The sequence below is a fragment of the Apium graveolens genome, chromosome 5, assembly GCF_009905375.1.
Source record: "Apium graveolens cultivar Ventura chromosome 5, ASM990537v1, whole genome shotgun sequence".
Classification (NCBI taxonomy): domain Eukaryota; kingdom Viridiplantae; phylum Streptophyta; class Magnoliopsida; order Apiales; family Apiaceae; genus Apium; species Apium graveolens.
In genome coordinates this window covers 172,832,990-172,853,612 of record NC_133651.1, presented here as the reverse complement: position 1 = coordinate 172,853,612, position 20,623 = coordinate 172,832,990, and the positions used below count along the sequence as shown (strand labels likewise).

The 20,623-nt window shown below is 39.2% G+C and overlaps 1 non-coding gene across 1 annotated transcript; it reads left to right on the top strand.

The window, feature by feature from the left end:
• The first annotated feature begins 15,369 nt into the window (after positions 1–15,369).
• On the top strand, positions 15,370–15,476 carry LOC141662939 (small nucleolar RNA R71). Its single transcript, XR_012551038.1, has one exon. It is a non-coding gene; the product is annotated as a small nucleolar RNA R71 (small nucleolar RNA).
• The last annotated feature ends 5,147 nt before the right edge of the window (positions 15,477–20,623 follow it).

The following is a 20,623-nucleotide window of genomic DNA, read 5'->3' as shown; positions in this document are numbered from 1 at the left end:
AAGAAGATTCATGTGTTCCGGAGGGTAGCTGCTACCAAGTTAAATGGAACCACTAGTGAGCATGCCGCCCATGATTATCTTGTAGAGTGAGCTAAATGGGTTTTTAAAGGAGTTTGAGAAGAATGGAGATCCAGAATTTTCTTGGAGATAGATGATAGTGTTATAACGAATGCGATATGTATAGCAACAATATAATGTGATATCAGCAGACTTATTTTATAGAATAGACTTGTTGACTATTGGATAGACCTGTTGTACTTAACGATAGAAAAAATGATGATGAGAGTATTACCAGTATGGAAGCTTTGAAGTGAAGTTACGAATAAGATAATATGCAACGACAATTGAAGTTTTCATTGATTAATGAAGGCATAATGGACCCAATAAGGGGTAGAAGATAGATTGAAGTGGATGGACTCTTATGTGATTGTTTCTTTCATTTGGTACCTTATTATGGTTAAGGAGGAAAACAACCCACTCATATAAGAGTGACAACCAGACATGCAATTTTCAAAATTTTAAACAAGTTTTCGGAAAAGATTTTCTTAACAAAATTTCCAAAAGTCCTTTGAATAAAATAAGTTTTAAAAAAAGATTGGTTGTCAAGTTACTACTTGAGATTCTTGTTTGCGATAAGACCCAGATTATCGAGAAGAATACTTGTTCCAGGCCTAGTCTTGTTAACTTAGAGGGCTAAGTGGACCTGCTATTACGGAAAAGTTTCGATTATCCCCAACCGAAGAGTGCAAATCTTGTTTGATAAGGTTAACAACGGAATTAGCGTGCGGAGAAACTATTTATCCAATTCCTGAGACTATTAGAGTTTAAAGAATTTGTTGATTTAAAAGAAGCTTGAGCATGATCGAAGAAGGTTGAGTAAATTTCCATACTTTTCTAAAGGAAGAACATTATTAGCAAAATTCGATATGTAGAATGATCACTGATTACTCTAAGCCGCATAAACGAACTTTAAAGTTATTCTGTAAGAGCATAATTATGGTCGAATTATTAAAATATTGAACATGGAGGCACGATGCTAAAGGTACAAGACTTAATAAATAGAAATTTATTCTAGTGATCAATTTATGAAGACTTTCTGAAGTTATTATATTACGGGATTGGGGTCTATTGATTGAACGAGCTCTGAAGGTATACGTAAGTGAAATATGGATGGAGACTATCACGCCCCAAACATTTACAAAAGAAAATAAACGAGTAATTATATTAGTTAACAAAAGGAAGTAAATGCATCTGAATCCAAGATCTTACAATTTAGGGTTTGGAACAACCCAATACTATTAACTAATACAACCTGATTTTAATATCGAGTCATCATACAAAACAATCACTAACTACTTGAGCTCGAACATACGAATCGGCATCACAAGTCTTACACGTTGTCTGCTTGAATCTAACCATATCTACTAGCTGAAATATCAGGGTAAGCAAGTAGTGAGCCAAATGCTCAACAAGCGCTATAATATACATAAACAAGAATAAAATATTAACAATGGAATTGAAAGATTCAATAATATAGTATCAAGAGATAAGCTTTTAGGGTGATGGCATCTTTTATTGTAATAAAACCATTCAAAACCATTTCCTTATCAAAAACCATTTTATGACGCTACGGATTACAGCCGATGATCAGCCGCGAAGTAATACCGAACCTCGCTGGGTTCTAGAACATTAATGGGATCCCTAGGCAACTTTTAAGCCTACAAATTAAAAGAGGAAAAGACTTGCGTCTCAGTCCAGATCCACTATCTAAAGAAAATTTTTATCCCCCTTTGGGACTGCAAATCCAAATTTTAACTTTTTATTTTAAAAACTGATGCCAAGTGACGGTTAATTTCTTAAACAGTGAGCATCTTTATCAAGGGTTCTAGATCAACTTTGAAGCACAGGGAATAGGTCCACTAAATTTCAAGGCCATGATCAACTAGACTATACTTTATCAAGGGAATTGCAAGGTTTCTATTCACAAGGAATTTGACAATGAGATTTAGGAAGGTTATCAGATAGTATGAAGGAACTAAGTCAAACTAGGTTCAAGGTAATGGTTCCAGATAATACATAGGTATTCAAATATAAAGAAGGTGAGCATCAGTTCAAAGTATAATAGGGTATCATGTTTTAGGGGTAAGAATAGGGTTATCAAGCAATCATGAATGACTTTTAAGGGATAACTGACTTTTAGGTATCAAGATAAGGTTACTGAGTATAACTTGCACAGGGTTCCACATCATAATTACTTGGTATATTAGCATGGTATGACTTTTGAATTTCTTGCATAGAAATCTCCAAGCAAAGTTAAACTACTTGCAATAGATACTTGAGGGTTCATGGCATTTACATATAATATGAAAGATAGATTTGAAACCACATGGATCACATATATCAAGGTGAGTTAGAATACTCGCATCATATATATAATCTGGGCTAACACTATCTTGCAGTATAAACAAAAAGGTAGGTTGAAACACTTGCCTTGAGAAAGGATTGACTTGACTGGAAGGTGGGAGCAACTAGAGCTTCACTCGACTTTAATGGCAAGTTTACCCTCGTCTCGAGAGCCTACACAAAGTAATAATATCCTCATTATAATATATACTCACTAACTCAACCTAATTATAAACCGAAATTACGCACATTGGCACTTAGGCCTATATACACATAAACACTTATAATTACATTATAAGCATAATAGTTCACATAGCCACTCATGTTCACATAGCACATTTAAGTACATAATAATATATACATACACACTATATTGCATCACTAGGCTTGGATGATCTCACTCCACTTACTCAAGTCACTTAGTTATGCTGAACTAACCAAAACTCTTAACATCGTCCTCATAACTCGAAGTGCCTTTTCTAAACCATCAAGTTCTTATGGACCCTTACTTAGGCATTACACTATACTGACCTCATACTATCTTAAAACTATGGTGGTCAACCTAGGCCTCACTCATAAGTGCTCTAAAACTAAAGGTTAAGTGATTTTGCTCATTATAGTGATTTCAGGGTGACACCAATGGGTTTATGAGTACAATTGACACCCGTACACTTCAAGTTTACCTCTCAAACTTCTAAAATAGACTCTTCTGACCATAAGGAAACTCTCAAACTTGGTTTGGCTCAAGGGCCTAGCTTGGGCCTACCTGGGCCTAAGCTTAAAGTCCAATGTTCCCCTGTTTTCTGGACAGAAAAGTGTCCTATTTTGCACTAACTTATGACGCATGATTCTAACTCAATTCCTATGAACTATGGCTGGAAAAACTCCTCTGACAGTCCCTATAACTAGGGCTAACCAAGGCCTAGTGAGGGCCTACCTATGACATGGTCAAAACTCCTCATTTCTAAGTTGCAACAAAACTGTCCCCTGCTGGATCGATTCTAAATTTTAGTGTGTGCACCTCACTAAATGGTTGGGTTTCTCTAATTTATGACTTCTAGACTCAGTTATACCCCAAGTATTAACTCCCCGTGGCTTGGGCCTAACAATGCCTAAGAAATTCCCATTCAAAATCAACACAAAACTCACATGCAAATCTGGAAAAATTTTCAGGATTCTATCCTAGCCTTTCCACCTTAACTCCCACTTTAACACCACGAATTAAATCTCTACCAAGGCAAATTTACTACTATAAGACTCTAAAATAAGGCTCAACCAATAATGGAGATCATCCATGCCCTATAGTACCAACATGCAAAATAAAACTTAACATGCAACTCAAGATGATCACTAAATCAAGTTCGACTGAACAAGAGGATTATTAGCTCATAAATTTGACTTAAAATACTTAACTACTTCAAAAGATCTTGCACAATACCTTTTAAAAACTACGATCAAGCATAATATCAAGGTAACAATTCGTTTTAAGCACATGTAAGGTCGAATTTAACACAAACTAAGCATGCATGTACATTTTCGGAAAGAAGAGCATATAAAACATTATTATACTTGAAAATGATGCCCTATCTCCAACATGCAAAGTAGAATATGACTTTAAAACTAAAGTTCAGTAGCATGCAAAGGTTTTAAAAGAGTTTTATTCGTGGAAACACTTAGTTTATGCACATAAAAAGTATATCTCATAGAGAACTCTTTAATCCACATGAATTAAGAGTTTCTCTTTGGATATCACATAAAATCAAGACATGCAAGCATTAAACTTTATCTCCTAAGCATGGAACTTCTTGTAAAGTGTATATTATATGAATGGGTAATGGAATTACACTAGAATGGAAAGGATTTGATGAAGAAAAATTGAAGGGAATGGGGGAAGGGGCTTCGGCCGAATGAAGAAAAAGAGAGGGGGAGGAGAGAAAATTTGATTGTAAAAATGATGAGCTTGAGTGGAGTGTGGTTTTGGGTTAACTCATATCTTTATGGTTCATCATGCACTAATTCAATAATGGAATTTGGAATGTACAAAAGTTCCATTCTCCATTAACTAAGCAAAAGTGCATATAAGGGTAGTTTAATCTTTTGGTGGATAAAAGAAGGTTAGTGGGGTATGAATTGTCTCTTATGCCCTTTTAAATTGAATTGGAGGGTATTTGGATGCATGGGCAACTAAGTAATTTGAAATTTGAAAATCAAATAATTTATATAAAACAATTTTTATAAATATAAATGCACCTCCATAAATCACAAAATAAATATCATAAAATAATTTATGATTTTAGAAATTTAATGATATAAAATTTGAAATTTTATTGTTAAGAGATTTTTAAAATTGATTTTTTTCATATAAAATGAGTACTTTTGATTATCATTTAAAAATACTAAATGATAAGATTTTCTTTTCAAATTTTTTTTATATAAACTTATACATTAAACACTTAGTTTATAGGCACTCAGTCATATAGATCATCCATATTTACAATTCCACACAATTTAAATGTTAATTATAAACACACAATTATATATATATATAGATAAGGTTTAGAAATACCAGTCGTAACATCCTCTGCCCCTTTAAGGATTCTATCCTCAGAATCTAGGAGAATAAGTGAGGATACCGGCTACGCATATCCGACTCTAGTTACCACATTGACTCTTCAACCTTGGGATTTCTCCAAAGTACTCTTACCAACTTGACCAACTTATTTCTAAGACTCTTCTCTTTCCAGTCGAGTATTTTGACAGGTTGCTCTACAAATGACAGGTCTGCCTGAATCTCTATAGGTTCATATTCTATCACGTGGTTGGCATCAGGATTATACTTCTTAAGTAATGACACATGAAACACGTTATGCACATGCTGATACTGAGGCGGCAAAGCTAATTCATAGGCCACCTTCCCTACTTGACCCAAAACTTCAAAAGGACCAATATATCTAGGTGCTAACTTCCCTTTCTTGCCAAATCGAGACAATCCTTTCCTCGGTGATACTTTCAGCAATACGGCTTCACCTACTTGGAATCTGATATCCTTACGTGCCGGGTATGCATACTTTCTTTGCCTATCTTGAGCAGCAAGTAATCTCTTCTGAATCAATTTGATTGTCTCATGCATTTGTTGCACCAGTTCCAGTCCTAAAATCTTTCTTTCTCCTACTTCATCCCAGTTGGTTGGTGATCTGCATTTCCGTCTGTATAAAGCTTTGTATGGTGGCATGCCAATACTAGTGTGATAGCTGTTGTTATAGGAGAATTCTACCAATGGAAGGTGGTCGTCCCAACTTCCTGCAAAATCAATCGCACAGCTACGCAACATGTCTTCAATTATTTGAATTGTCCTCTCGCTTTGACCATCAGTCTGCGGATGATATGCCGTACTCATATTCAACTTGGTGCCAAGAATTTCTTAAAATTGCTTCCAGAATCTCGAGTTAAATCATGGATCTCTTTCCGAAACTATTGATACAGGTATGCCATGTCGTAATACGATTTCCCATACATAGAGGTGGACCAATCTGTCCAATGAAGACCTCTCGTTAATTAGAAGAAAATGTGCCGACTTCGTAAGGCGATCAACTATAACCCATATAGCGTCATGTCCGGATTTCGTTCATGGTAATCCTACTATAAAGTCCATGGCAATGTTTTCCCACTTCCATTCTGGAATCTTTAAAGGCTGAATTAATCCACTTGGTCTTTGATGTTCTACCTTCACTTTCTGACAAGTATAGCACCTCGCAACCCTTTCTGCTACTTCTCGTTTCATATTTGGCCACCAAAAGTTCTGCTTCAAGTCCTGGTACATCTTGGTGCTTCCCGGATGGATTGAAAATCTAGAATTATGAGCTTCTTGCAATATCTCATTCTTCAATTCAGTCACATGAGGAATCCAAATTCTTGAGGAAAACCTTAATATACCTTGTTCATCCCTTTGAGTACAAATCTCTTCTCCGGTCAGTTGATTATTGTTAGAGCGAAAACACGCACTAATATTTACGCAAGTATACGCGTTCGCAAGTAATATAGAATACTTTCTAGTTCGTTCCCTCAGAGACTCAGACTAAATTATTGTCTAATTAAACTCACTCACCAATGTATGATTACTTCTCAATGTTAAGAGAATAACACTTAAAATTGTTGATTAAATATTAACTATGATTAACTACTTAATTAATCCCTTAACTAACACTTCAATTTATCAATAATAAAACACTCATGAAATCACAACTTCATTATTACTTCCTTCTATAGCCATTGTTATTACCTTTAGCATGTGACAGTGATGATATTAATCGAATAACACGAAACTGATAAAAGCCAACTTTCATTGTACTAATATCATTCTACCAAGCATCCACAATTAAGATAGAAGTTAAATAGTCATCAATTATGTTGAGTTCCCATATGTCTACAGAAATTGACAACATAACGATTTAAGCACAAGTTATTCTTTTTGATTACATAGGGCAAATAAAACTGTTAGAGTTACCCACTAATCATGCACAACGTACATGAACCTATGCTAGCATGGCAAGTTCTAAATCTCAAGATCCACCGTCGCTTCACAAGAGATTAACACCCTATCTTATATGTTCGCGACGCACATAAGACGAATACGCACAACCAATACTAGATATCATGCAATCATCACACACTAAAGTATTAAACAATTAACTAAAGAATTCCATAATAAATCCGTTGCAACCCCATGATCACGATTAGCCCATAATAGCACTCATCGATCATGGGTTCAATTGAAATCATGATAAACAAACACAAGCAAATAATAACTAAACTAATTATATTAAAACAGAGTACGTCACAAGAGTAAATAAGTTCAAAGCAAGAAAACTAGCATCCAACGTTACAACGAAACAAGAATCACAAGAATATATGCTTCCTCTTCGTTATAGTGTGCTAAATCGGTCTTCTTCCTTATCTCCTTCGCTCCTTGCGTAAAAACACAATCTCCTTCAATCCACCTATGTGAAAAACGTCTCAAATCTACTTATATAATAGTCCCATAAAACTCAGATTACATAGAAGTGGAAACCAAACAGAAGTAGAAGTCCTAAAATAATTTGTCTTTTTTCCCGACCCTGCGCGGCCGCTCAGCATAGCTGAGCGGGCGCTCAGCTTGCTGCGCGGCCGCTCAGCAATGCTGAGAGGGCGCTCAGACCTCTTCTGGAAAATTTCTGATTTCGCTCCGTTTCTTCGCCGTAATCTGCCCGTTTCTTTCCTCTCACAATGGTGAACACATGCCAAGGCTTATTCTTGATGATTCCTCCCCCGAAATGCAACTAAAACCCTGAAATGCATAAACACTAGAAAAACGCATCAAATACACAAAATACTTGATTTCAAGACACCAATTTAAGCCATTTTAAGACGCTCTAAGTGGTATATAATGCCACTTATCACACCCCCAAACTTAAATCGATGCTTGTCCTCAAGCGTCACAGACTAAAAAACAAATAAAAACATGCATGAATGCAATCTATATGAAAATGCAGCGATCCCCATTACTACAATTAACCAACCAAATTGTCACATCTTAACGAATGCAGTTAGACAACTAAAGATCAAGAAACTCATGCAAACGGACATACAGCCATAAACGTGGTGTGTGCAAATGCTTAGCAGATATGCTTCGGAACTAGACCAATTACTATGACTAGACTATCCTCAAGGCAATCCTACGATTATACAAAAAATAAAAAATTCTAGGCACAAAGTGATATACAACACTACAAGAACTCTGGAGCTTACTACGGAATCGTGCTTTTTATTTACAACTCAAATGCTTATTTGACCGTGCAATGAGTGAGGTCCACAAAAGACTTATACAATGATATCCATGTAACGAGCGTTAGGTTAGCAGATCCCAGACTCTAAAAACCTTAGGTCGCTAGGCACAAAGTCCCCTAAGAACTTAATAACTCGAATACCAAAGAGCCCACTCTTGATCAATTATGCAATTTTTTTTTTAACTTCTGAGCAAGTGCGTTTCGCTCCATCTTGCTCAACCCTAGACTACTCGCACCATATGCGAGCCGGCTACTAGCCATTTGACGCCTAGCCACAACTAGCAACAACTTCCATATTTTTTCCAAAATTTTTCTTTTTCATGTCTTTATCACTAAGAACCTATAATCGAATTCTAAGCATAACAAGTAGATTGACCTTGAAAACAACCAAATCATAACAACAATCTAGCCCTTACGCATTCTCTAAGACTTAGTGGACTTACAATTGTTTCTAGCATGCATATCAACCTACACAACTTAATATCACTTTAATGCTATCACTACACTCGCATCAATATCACAATTCAGTCGATAAATCATTGCAAAAGGGATCATGGTAAATGCATGAGCTATATGACATCCATAAAAAAAAACTAAGCATAAATTATGCAACTATATGAACTAAACTATCATGAATATGCAACTAAATGACACACACATAATATTCCTTAACTACCACCCCCAAACTAAAAATCTTCACTGTCCTCAGTGAAAGTAGTAGAAAGGAACACAGGGTATACCTACTCAGAGTCATCATCATCATCACCCTCAGTGGGTGGAGTATCAGGCGGCGGGTATGCAGAGTCCTCACCAAAAACTAGCCACTGGATATCAGCTCCAAGGCCTCGAAAAGCAGTCCCTAATGCAAGGGTGAGCTCCTGAGCAAACCTGCTCTGCGTCTCATACATGGCATCCATCCGCCGTGAAAGCCTCCTATACTGGGCATCAACCATCCCAGCACCTTCCTGAGCTCTCGAAGAACCAGCCTCATCACGCCCTGGCCTAGCCATAGTAGCACCTCGTGCTGGACGCCCTCCTGGAAGACAATAACCCAGCCCATGCTCCTCAGGCTCACCACCGGTCCACTCCTGCATCCCATTCAGAGTGCCAGAATCAATCGGAGCTGCTGGCAACTGCAACTGCTCATGAGCCGGCCAGTTCACTCCCACTGCTCGGCATAGCTTCGTAACCGTAGATGCATAAGGGATGTTCATATGCTTCGCTCCCCTTAAAAACTTCAGAATTCCTTGGTAGATAAACTCACCAAGGTCCACATAGTATTCCTCATTCAGAATTCCCCACAACAACTGTGCTCGCTCAACTGTGACCTCGTGTGCATGCGAAGAAGGCAAAATATTAGCACAAATAAATGCATTCCATGCACGGGCATACCTGTTCATGGCGATCACCGGAAAGTGACGATACTCATTAGTGCCGGTCCTGCAGGTCCAAACTGTGCCTGGTCGACAGAGAGTCGCACAAATCAAATCCAAGTCAAAATCCTCAGCAGTCTTTTCATTCCAGTTCTCCTCCTCGGGCTTCCTCTCTCGCTGTCCAATTACACGGCGAATCGCCGCAGGATGATAATCAACCGTCAGCCCTCGGACCACAGAAAACCCATTCTTTTCGGCCTTCGCGTTCGCGTAGAACTCACGAACAACGCTCATCGGTACTGCTTCGGGTGACTCACAAAAAGCTATCCACCCCTTCTCTGCAATCATGAGCAGCAACTCACCATCCCTCCCCGATGGTAAAAACCCCCTCTCCTTCAGAATCGGCTTACCCAATAGCCTAGTGTACTCCTCCTCCGCAGCTCTGTCAGTTAACCGAGGCCTTGCAGCAGTACCCCTCGATGAATCAGCAGTAGGAACTGTGCTGCTGCTATCAATAGTGCGTGCTCTCTTGGGTGCCATTGATTCGTGAATAAAAGTGTGTAAGAACTGATTTTTGATGTTTGTGAGAGGGTTTAAGTGTAGGAAGTTTTGTGGGAGATATGTAGGATATGTGTATGTATATATAGGGTGTGGATTAGAGTAGGGTTTGGGAATTAAGGAGTAAAATGATGGGGTAGTAGGAACAAATCGTGGGTTTATGGGCTAAAACTATTTTTGTGTTTTTTTTTCTGAACTGTAAAAAAAAATTTCTGGTACTCGACCCCTGAGCGGTCGCTCAGCAAAACTGAGCGGGCGCTCAGCTTGCTGCGCGGTCGCTCAGCAAAGCTGAGCGGGCGCTCAGGGGGTCACTGGAATTTTTTTTTCAGCCCCTGTTTTCTGATTTTTTTTATATTTTTGGATAGGTTATTAACTTCTAAGGGTTCCTGTAACAACAATTCATGGGTTGCCTCCCACGCAGCGCTTCTTTTTCGTCATTAGCTTGACGTTTCGTACCCTGCTCAAGTAGTCAATAAAATGGCACTAACCACTTCTCGGTTTGCCATGTCCCCATAGTAGTGCTTCAACCGCTGACCGTTAACCTTGAATGCTTGGTCCGGATCATTCTCAAAAATTTCCACCGCTCCATGTGGAAACACAGTTTTGATAATAAAAGGTCCAGACCACCTTGATTTCAACTTTCCAGGAAAAAGTCGGAGCCGAGAGTTGAATAAGAGAACTTGTTGCCCTGGCACAAATAACTTTGGATGTAGCTTCCTATCGTGCCACCTCTTCACCTTTTCCTTATACATTTTGTTATTTTCGTACGCTTGAAGTCGAAATTCATCCAGTTCATTAAGCTGAAGCATTCTTTTCTTACCAGCTACATCTAAATCCAGGTTCAACTTCTTCAATGCCCAGTAGGCCTTATGCTCAAGCTCCGCAGGTAGATGACATCCCTTACCGTACACCAACTGAAACGGTGACATCCCAAAAGGAGTTTTGTATGCTGTTCTGTAAGCCCAAACAGCTTCATCGAGCTTTAAAGACCAATCCTTCCTTGACGGACAAACAACCTTCTCTAGAATACGCTTTATCTCTCTGTTAGACACTTCCGCTTGACCATTTGTTTGCGGATGATAGGCAGTAGCTACTCGATGATTCACATTATAATGCTGCATCATAGAAGTGAACTTACGGTTGCAAAAATGCGATCCTTCATCACTTATGATTACCCGAGGTGTTCCAAACCTTGTGAAAATTTGCTTATGAAGAAAATTTAGCACTGCCTTTGCATCATTTGTCGGTAAAGCTTTAACTTCGACCCATTTTGAGACATAATCGACTGCCAGCAAGATGTACTGATTATTGCAAGACGAGATAAAAGGCCCCATGAAATTGATTCCCCATACATCAAAGACCTCGACTTCAAGTATCACATTTAATGGCATTTCATCCTTCCTTGACAAATTTCCCACTCTTTGGCAACGATCACACCTTAAAACAAACTGATGAGCATCCTTGAACAAAGTAGGCCAGAAAAAACCTGCTTGCAGAATACGAGCTGCCGTCTTCTCACCGCCATAGTGTCCACCATAAACCGTGGAATGGCAGTCTCGTAATATCCCCTCCGTCTCACAGAACGGGATACATCTCCTGATGATCTGGTCAGCTCCCTGTCTAAACAAATATGGTTCATCCCACATATACCACTTCACCTCATGCAGAAACTTCTTCTTTTGAGCGGATGTTAAATTAGGAGGCATTATATTGCTGACGAGATAGTTTACAATATCTGCAAACCATGGTTCTTCCTCCTGAATTGCAAACAACTGCTCATCCGGAAAAGATTCATTGATTAACGTCCTATCTTGTGAAGTAGAATCGGGATTCTCCAACCTAGAGAGATGGTCAGCTACTTGATTCTCAGTACCTTTTCTATCTTTGATCTCTAACTCAAATTCCTGAAGTAAAAGCACCCAACGAATGAGTCTCGGCTTCGAATCCTTCTTGGAGACCAGATAGCGAATAGTTGCATGATCAGTGAATACTGTTACTTTCGTACCAAGCAGATAAGATCGAAATTTCTCAAAACCAAAGACTATAGCCAAAAGCTCCTTCTCAGTAGTGGTGTAGTTCAATTGGGCACCATTTAAAGTCTTACTCGAATAGTAGACCACATGGAAGAGATTTTTCTTGCGCTGTCCCAGAACTGCACCTACCGCATAATCACTTGCATCACACATCATCTCAAACGGTTCTGTCCAATCCGGTGCTATAATAACTGGTGCAGTGATCAAACTCTTCTTGAGAGTCTCGAATGCTGCCAAACATTCATCATCAAATTTGAAAGGCACATCTTTCTCAAGCAAATTGCACAACGGCTTAGATATCTTTGAAAAGTCCTTGATGAAGCGCCGATAAAAACCTGCATGACCAAGAAAACTACGGATTCCTTTCACAGAATTAGGTGGGGGAAGATTTTCAATGACTCCCACCTTGGCCTTGTCCACCTCCAGACCCTTGCTAGAGACTTTATGCCCAAGGATAATGCCTTCACGCACCATAAAATGACATTTCTCCCAATTGAGCACCAAATTAGTTTCCACGCATCTTTTGAGTACGGCGCGTAGATTATTCAAACATTCATCATATGAGTGTCCAAAGACGGAGAAGTCATCCATGAACACTTCGACGTTATTTCCAATCATGTCAGAGAATATAGCCATCATACATCTCTGAAAGGTGGCCGGTGCGCCTCATAACCCAAATGAAATTCTGCGAAAAGCAAACGTGCCAAATGGATAAGTGAAGGTAGTCTTTTCCTGATCCTCTGGTGCAATACAAATCTGATTATACCCGGAATAACCATCCAGAAGACAAAAATACTCATGTCCCGCCAATCTGTCAAGCAACTGATCAATAAATGGAAGAGAGAAGTGATCCTTCCTTATGGCTTTGTTCAATTTTCTATAATCCATGCATACTCTCCATCCTGTAACTGTTCGAGTAGGGATGAGCTCATTCTTTTCATTTACGACCACAGTGATACCTCCCTTCTTAGGTACACATTGTACGGGGTTCACCCATGAACTGTCAGAAATAGGATAAATGATGCCTGTATCTAGCCATTTCAGAATTTCTTTCTTCACCACCTCCTTCATGATGGGATTCAGTCTTCGCTGCTGTTCCACAGTTGGCTTACTACCTTCCTCTAGCAGAATTTTATGCATACAATATGAAGGACTTATCCCCTTGATGTCTGCTATGGTCCATCCAATAGCCGATTTGAATTCTCTCAAAATCCTTAAGAGCTTGTCTTCCTCACTACCTGAAAGGTCAGATGAAATAATAACAGGTAACGTAGATGAATCACCTAAAAAAGCATACCTCAAGTGCTCAGGTAATGGCTTGAGCTCCAAGGTAGGTGCTTCCTCTATTGATGGTTTGAGCTTCCTTTCAGCGTTCTTGAGGTCAGAAGTACCAAGAGATTCAAATGGTATGTCCAGCTTTCGCTTCCAGGGAGAAGCGTTCAGATATTGTAATTGCTCGTTGCTATCTTCATCATCGCTGTCAAAATCCCCCACTAAGGCCTTTTCCAATGCATCAGACATTAGCATGTGATCGAGTTCCGAAGTAACCGCTGAATCAATCACATCCAATTTTAAGCACTCCTCATCTTCTGTAGGGAATTTCATTGCCTTGAATACGTTGAAGGTCACATCCTGATCTTGGACCCGCATAGTAAGTTCACCTTTTTGCACATCTATCAAGGTACGGCCAGTAGCCAAGAAAGGCCTTCCCAAGATTATGGGGATCTTCTTATCTTCCTCAAAATCCAGAATAACAAAATCTGCTGGAAAGAAGAGCTTATCCACCTTGACGAGCACATCCTCAACTATGCCCCTTGGGTAAGTAATGGAACGGTCAGCCAATTGTAGCGACATGTATGTGGGTTTTGGATCAGGCAGATCCAACTTTTTAAAGATTGACAACGGCATCAGATTAATGCTTGCTCCCAAATCACAAAGGCACTTGTCAAAAGTTAGATTGCCAATGGTGCATGGAATGGTGAAGCTTCCTGGATCTTTCAGTTTTGGTGGTAACTTTTGCTGCAGAACAGCGCTGCATTCTTCCGTGAGAGCAACGGTTTCAAGGTCATCCAGTTTCACCTTTCTTGAAAGAATAGTCTTCATAAACTTCGCATAACTGGGCATTTGTTCCAGAGCCTCAGCGAAAGGTATATTGATGTGAAGTTTCTTGAACACCTCCAGAAACTTTCCGAACTGTCTATCCAGCATTTGTTGCTGCAATCTCTTAGGAAAAGGTGGTGGAGGATAGAGCTGTTTTTCCCCTGTATTAGCCTCAGGCAGAGTGTGTTCAACAGTAGTCTTCCTTGGTTCCGCCGCTTTCTCCTTTTGCTTAGATTCTTCACCTCTAATTTCAGCTTCTACTTCTTTTGCCTTTTCAGCATCAGCTACTTTTCCAGACCTTAAGGTAATAGCCTTGACTTGCTCTTTAGCTTCCTTCCTGCCTGGTACTTCCGTGTCACTGGGAAGAGTGCCAGGTTGACGATTGAGCACTGCATTGGCTAATTGACCGATTTGATTTTCTAAGGTCTTGATAGAAACCGCCTGACTCTTGCACAACAGCTTAAGTTCCTCAAAATCAGCACTAGTAGGTGCAGCTGCACTTCCCTGTTGAGGATATGATTGCCTTGTAGCATACTGCTGTGGTTGCTGGAATCCAGGTGGGTTAAACTGTTTACTCACTCCTTGCTGATATGGTGGCTGAATAGCATTCTGATTATTCCCCCAGCTGAAATTTGGATGATTTCTATTGTTAGGATGATAGGTCGCTGGCACAGGCTGCTGTTGTCGCTGATAATTATTCACATACTGAACAGATTCATTTACAAGAGAACACTGATCCGTAGCATGAGAACCTGCACAAAGCTCACAAACCATAGCTATTTGATTAACTCCATATGTAGCCAGAGAATCAACTTTCATTGATAGCGCTTGGAGCTGGGCTGCAATAGCGGTGGCTGCATCAACTTCCAGAATACCTGCTACCTTGCCTGACGTCATCCTCTGCGTGGGGTTTTGATGCTCATTTGCAGCCATCGTCTCTATAAGATTATACGCCTCAGTATAGCTTTTAGCCCATAAAGCGCCTCCAGCTGCTGCATCGAGCATGGGCCGAGATTGGGCCCCCAAACCATTATAGAAACCAGTGATCACCATCCAATCCGGCATTCCATCCAATCCGGCATTCCATGATGTGGACATTTTCTCAACATTTCCTTGTAACATTCCCAAGCCTCGCACATAGATTCTGTAGGTTACTGCGCAAACTGAGTAAGAGCACTCCTCATAGCAGCAGTGTTTGCCATCGGATAAAACTTCACTAGAAACTTTTGCGCAAGATCTTGCCACATAGTGATGGACCCAGCTGGTTCAGAATGTAACCAGTCTTTAGCCTTGTCCCTTAGTGAGAATGGGAAAAGCCTCAACTTGATAGCCTCATCAGTCACGCCATTATACTTAAAAGTGCTGCAGATCTCGACAAAATTCCTTATGTGCATGTTGGGGTCTTCAGTTGCCGCTCCTCCAAAAGAAACAGAATTCTGCACCATCTGAATAGTGCCCGGCTTGATTTCAAAGATGTTAGCTTGAATAGCCGGATGAAGGATGCTTGACTGAATGTCATCAATTTTCGGCCGAAAAAAATCCATAAGAGCTGGATCAGCTTGAACAATACGATCTCCCATGTTTACTGGTTCTTTCTGCTCAGTTCCTGAATCCGAATCCTCAAAATCTAACTTCTCCGGAATATCAAGAACTTCGTCTGTCTCCTCAGCTGTATCTAAAGTCCTCTTGCGAGCACGAGAACGAGTTTGCATAAACGCTTGCTAAAGTACCTGAAACACAACCGGAAAAATAAGTAACTACTACGTCCTAATCACTGAGTCCTAATGACCAATGATGGTAAGTACATAAACTAAACAAATACGCCGAGTCCCCGGCAGCGGCGCCAAAAACTTGTTAGAGCGAAAACACGCACTAATATTCACGCAAGTATACGCGTTCGCAAGTAATATAGAATACTTTCTAGTTCGTTCCCTCAGAGACTCAGACTAAATTATTGTCTAATTAAACTCACTCACCAATGTATGATTACTTCTCAATGTTAAGAGAATAACACTTAAAATTGTTGATTAAATATTAACTATGATTAACTACTTAATTAATCCTTTAACTAACACTTCAATTTATCAATAATAAAACACTCATGAAATCACAACTTCATTATTACTTCCTTCTATAGCCATTGTTATTACCTTTAGCATGTGACAGTGATGATATTAATCGAATAACACGAAACTGATAAAAGCCAACTTTCATTGTACTAATATCATTCTACCAAGCATCCACAATTAAGATAGAAGTTAAATAGTCATCAATTATGTTGAGTTCCCATATGTCTACAGAAATTGACAACACAATGATTTAAGCACAAGTTATTCTTTTTGATTACATAGGGCAAATAAAACTGTTAGAGTTACCCACTAATCATGCACAACGTACATGAACCTATGCTAGCATGGCAAGTTCTAAATCTCAAGATCCACCGTCGCTTCACAAGAGATTAACACCCTATCTTATATGTTCGCGACGCACATAAGACGAATACACACAACCAATACTAGATATCATGCAATCATCACACACTAAAGTATTAAACAATTAACTAAAGAATTCCATAATAAATCCGTTGCAACCCCATGATCACGATTAGCCCATAATAGCACTCATCGACATCATGGGTTCAATTGAAATCATGATAAACAAACACAAGCAAATAATAACTAAACTAATTATATTAAAACAGAGTACGTCACAAGAGTAAATAAGTTCAAAGCAAGAAAACTAGCATCCAACGTTACAACGAAACAAGAATCACAAGAATATATGCTTCCTCTTCGTTGCGGTGTGCTAAATCGGTCTTCTTCCTTATCTTCTTCGCTCCTTGCGTAAAAACACAATCTCCTTCAATCCACCTATGTGAAAAACGTCTCAAATCTACTTATATAATAGTCCCATAAAACTCAGATTACATAGAAGTGGAAACCAAACAGAAGTAGAAGTCCTAAAATAATTTGTCTTTTTTCCCGACCCTGTGCGGCCCCTCAGCATAGCTGAGCGGGCGCTCAGCTTGCTGCGCGGCCACTCAGCAATGCTGAGCGGGCGCTCAGACCTCTTCTGGAAAATTTCTGATTTCGCTCCGTTTCTTCGCCGTAATCTGCCCGTTTCTTTCCTCTCGCAATGGTGAACACATGCCAAGGCTTATTCTTGATGATTCCTCCCCCGAAATGCAACTAAAACCCTGAAATGCATAAACACTAGAAAAACGCATCAAATACACAAAATACTTGATTTCAAGACACCAATTTAAGCCATTTTAAGACGCACTAAGTGGTATATAATGCCACTTATCAATTATTCTCCTGTTTTATTACTTCTTCCTGACATTTCTTTATCTTTTCTAACAACGATGGCCGAAAAGTCATAGTACGACAAATCTCCTCAGCTTTTTCGCAAACACACAATTCTAATTCAAATCTCCTGATTTCTCCAGATAATTCCTTTGATACCGCTGCCATATTCAACCTCTCTTTCCTACTCAAAGCATCATCTACCACATTTGCCTTTCCCGGATGATAATTTATCGAGCAATCATAGTCTTTAATTAATTCCAATCATCTCCTTTGCCTCATATTGAGCTCCTTCTGAGTGAAAATATACTTCAAACTCTTGTGATCCGTGTAGATCTCACACCTTTCCCCATAAAGGTAATGTCTCTAGATCTTAAGTGCAAGTACTATAGCTGCTAATTCCAAGTCATGTGTAGGATACTTCAATTCATGTGGTTTTAACTGTCTTGACGCATACGCAATAACCTTGTTGTGTTACATTAGCACGCAACCCAGGCCCTTATGTGAAGCATCACTGAAAATCACAAAGTCTCCTTGATCATCAAGTAATACTAGTACCGGAGCTGTAACCAACCTCTGTTTCAATTCTTGAAAACTATCTTCATATTCTGCATTCCATTCAAATTTCTGATTCTTCCTAGTCAACTTAGTCAATGGCGTGGCGATTTTAAAAAATCTTTAACAAACCTTCTTTAATATCCCGCCAATCCTAGAAAACTTCGCACTTCCTTAGGTGTCTTTGGTCTCTCCGACTCATAATTGCCTCAATCTTTGCCGGATCCACTTTGACTCCTTCACTTCCAATAACATGTCCCAAAAATTGAACTTCCTTTAACCAGAACTCACACTTAGAAAACTTGGCATACAAATTCTCTTGTCGAAGTATCTCCAATGCTAACCATAGATGCTGCATATATTCTTCTTCTGACTTTGAATATATAAGAATATCATCAATGAATACCACTACAAACTTGTCCAAATACTTTTTAAATACCCGGTTCATCAGATCCATAAATGCTGCAAGAGCATTAGTCAACCTAAAAGGCATTAGTAAGAATTCATAATGTCCGTATCTTGTCCTGAATGCTATCTTCAAGATGTCATCTTCTTTGATCTTCAATTGATGGTATCCTGATCTTAAATCAATCTTGGAAAAGCACTTAGCTCCTTTCAGCTGATCAAATAAATTATCTATCCTTGGTAGCGGGTAACGATTCTTAATCGTCATCTTATTCAACTCCCAATAGTCTATACATAACCTCATGCTTCCATCCTTCTTCTTTACGAATAGAACAGGTGCTCCCCATGGTGACGTACTTGGCCGTATCACTCCTTTGTCCAACAATTCCTGTAGCTGGCTCGCCAAAACTTTCATTTCTGCTGGTGCTATTCTATAAGGTTCCTTTGAAACTGGTTTCATGCCTGGAGCAAGGTTGATCTCAAACTCAATCTATCGATTGGGCGGTAAACCTAGTAGTTCATCTGGAAACAAATCTGAAAATTTGTTGGCTACGGGGATATCTTCCATGCGGAGGCTCTCTCTTTCTGAATCCACTACATAGGCTAGGAACGATTCACAACCTCTCCTAAGCAATTTCTTAGCCTGGACGATTGTAAGAAATAACCGCTATTGCCTCTGACCCTTAAATACCACTTTCTCTCCAATCTCTGTCTTTAAATATACTTTCTTAGATTTACAATCTATCTGGGCGTTATTCTTCTCTAACCAATCCATGCCTAAGATTATGTCAAACTCCCCTAACTGGAAAAGTATCAAGTCTGCTGAAAATTTATGCCCCGAAATATCAATCTCACACTTAGGACAGAATTGACTCATAGGAATCTTCTCTTGGTTCGCAATTACCACATCGATTACCTCGTTCAGGGTCATTTTACCATATTTAAGTTTATCAATGAAAGTTTCTTATATAAAAGATCTAGTATCTCCAGAATCAATCAATACCTTAGCTTCAACATTATTCATTAAAAGTTTACCTGCTATCACCTCAGAATTCTGAACAGGGTCCTTCATCTTTAAATCAAATGTCCTTGCTGTCGCTTGCGGAGTTGCGGTAGATGGTGGAGGTAATGCCAATACCTCAGCTGGCATGCTTGCACTAGTACTTGCCACGTTCATCAAAGCCTTGACTAGTCCGGTTGACTTGCATTCTCTAGCTATATGTCCAGTCTTTCCACACTTATAGCATGTAACTCCCGGCTTCGGTATCTTACACTCGTTAGCCAAGTGTCCCTTCTGATTGCATCTATAGCATGTCATGTTCAACTTATTACACACTCCTGGATGTTTTTTCCACAATGCTTGCACTCTGGTCTCTGAAATCTATTTTCTCCAACTTGTCCTTGGCTTGACTGGTTGTCCCCCTTAGAATCTTATCTCTAGTTCAAATTTCCCTTCTTCTGAAAATTTCCGCCTTTGTGGAATCCAATCCTTTTCACATTCCTGTCTTGTGAGCTTCCGGATTCAGACTTCTCTTCATAAAATGGAACCTTTCTCTTCTTGTTATCCTTTTCTTTCCTTGACTGTATCCCATTACTCTCAATCAGAGCAGCCTTCTGTACTACTCCAGCATAAGTATTAAGCTCAAAAATAGCCACTCTATGTCTGATCCAAGGCTCTAATCCTTGTTGGAATCTCTTTGCTTTCTCTTCCTCAGTGTTGTTACACTTCGTCACAAACGTTGAAAGCTCCGTAAACTTCTTCTCGTACTCCAATACAGACATATTTCCTTGTTTTAATTTAAGAAATTTAAGCTCCATCTGATTCTGCATGTACTTAGGATAATACTTTTCCAAAAATAACTTTTAAACCTTTCCCAAGAAACCGACTGATTTATCTTCATAGCTTTCACTGAATCCCACCAATAGATGACTTCCCCTTTCAGAAAATAAGTAGCATATGGCGTCTTCTGATCTTCTCCTAACTGAACTAATTCAAAAGCTCTTTCCATTTCCCTAATCCATGTATTAGCTATTACCGGATCGGTGGTATCATGAAATGCAGGTGGATT